The sequence below is a fragment of the Sphaeroforma arctica genome (genome assembly GCF_001186125.1).
Source record: "Sphaeroforma arctica JP610 unplaced genomic scaffold supercont1.88, whole genome shotgun sequence".
NCBI classification, from domain to species: Eukaryota; class Ichthyosporea; order Ichthyophonida; genus Sphaeroforma; species Sphaeroforma arctica.
This window is the reverse complement of record NW_014040470.1, coordinates 103113-105515: the sequence shown is the minus strand read 5'-3', so window position 1 is coordinate 105515 and position 2403 is coordinate 103113.

Below are 2403 nucleotides of genomic sequence, written 5' to 3'. Positions count from 1 at the left end.
GCATATAGGGATAATATTATTTATTTCAAAGGAGTTAAGTTACAATGTTTTTACATATGGTATGGCTCTCATAGCCGTTGTAGTGGTTCGGGGAAGATCGATGGGAAGAAGTGGTCAGTAAATTCCCTGTTGAAGCTTGGACCAAGTAAATCGACAATGGAAGATATGCGCTGGAATGATCAGAAAAGCCAATCTAGAATCCAAACCATAGGACTATAAAATACTTAGTTTTTGGATCCAGGAACCAATATTTCTGATAATAGAGTGATCAGAAATATAGCGGGATTTCTGGTAGATGTTACCGGGACTCCCGCATATGAGAGAAACACTTGAGTTAGAAGTTGAGTCGAGTGTAGAAACACCAAACACAAATAAAGACTCAATGCGAATTCTTCTGCCTAGAACTTTCACCTAGCAGAAATATTCGCATTTGAAAAGAGGTCTACTGTTTCCTTTGGTCGTGTCGAATCAGTTACTCTCAAACTCTACACCTTGGTTTCTATTGCATAGTGTCCGCTCAATAATTGACGATCTGGTTCTCCACCGCATACCCCAATATTTATCGTTTTTCATTTTGGCATCGTGTACATACCACAAGAGTCCTCGAGTATTTACTTATTACATTCAAGAATAGAACAACCTCCTAAAATCGAAGAAGTAAATAGCTTCAATGCAATTTAAGCAAGCTGATCACTGGTGATGCGGTAGAAGATATAGCCTATCATTTTATGCGTGACAGCTGTCATGTTCAAACACTAACCGACTTTCGATGAAAGTATTTAATGATACACAACATTTACACTTATACCCTTTTTATACATATGTATTTGATGTATTTGTTCAAATTATTTGGATTCGGGACGACGTATTCTAATATTTTTATAATACATCCAAAAAATAAATCAGGTAGATTTCAAAAAATGTTATGTGATATAAAGCAGGCTACCGTATTCTGAAAAAAAACAGTATGCATCAACTAAAACTAGATTGAGTACACTCAACGATATGGTCCATCTAATATATCCTGAAAAAAATCCTAATACCAATTAAACAATTGCTTTTGAACAATTAGGAATATATTGCTTAACATTACCACGCTCCACATTGAACTCCCAGCAAGATGTTTGATGATGACAATAAATTCGCTCGTTAAAAGCACAGTAATAAATTTTACACTGTTACACCAATATCCAGTATGTGAATGGATACTATGCATACATGATGTGTTATTCTTTTTCTCGCTTGGAGCTATCAATCAATTCCAATTGAAGGCTGAATGTTTTCACTTGGCATACGACGCCTTGTGATTTAATTCTTACAAAACTACTGGACAAAATGTTTTGAACTTTTAAATGTGTACAGTACGATTTTATCACAAATTACTCGTATCCACATAAATTAAGACTTTTATATAGTAACAAGAATAAGATTTTGACGGATGCACACATGAAAGGGTCGAGATCGGTTTTGAGGGAGGCGTAAAATGACCAAGACGATTCGAAGCTATTTTCTGAAGTTTTCGTTCAATGTAGAGCCTTGTAACAGTTCCTTCAGCTTCATGAATTATAGCGCCAGTTTCAGAATGACACAAATGTTGAGAGAACACACCTTGAAATACAACTAGCTGGCTTCGAGTCTAATTATGAGAAGCACACCTCTTTATATGCGAGTATTTTCAATATCCAAGCAGGCTTGTACTTGCCAGGACACTACTCGTAGGCCTTTGAAATAAATAATATTATGCCTAAGCATTGTGAACTATTATTTTCTGAATACGCAAATCGAGTTCCTGAGATTTTAAGATTTAATATAAAAAACAAAAAAACAAGCGCTGTATAAAAATTAGGACTTGCCCGGCATTGCTCGTAGAATATGTAATTACATTCTGAAGTAAGAGTTTTGGCAACACAAATGACTTCATAATGTTTAGTTCAGGTAATGGATACGTAACCCTGATTCACAACCTATTCGTTATAATGATTACATATAATGAGTATTCGTACGACTATATATAGATCTTTAAGTTTCGCCCTATTTAAGGTTCTTGCCTTGATGCATTTTTTTAACCTTCAGTTTCGCATGATAAAGTACGAGTCATCATAATGTGTTATACGTGGGCGAATGTACTGACCATATCGCTAAGTTCACCTGACACAGAGAGAGTAGATCTCTAGGTAAAGGAATCATAATTTGTTTGACTGTACTCCGTACTACGACCCATTGCCTACCCGGGGAAGTGCGACTACAGAATATCGTAGTTTGCGACATAACTCGACAACCACAAAAGAACTAGTTCATACCAAAAACTATTTTGTTCACAACCTTTTCAGAGAATAAAAATTATAATTCGATTGAGTAGCTCATGATCCGAACAAATATATTCAAACCGTCGAATGGACAAGT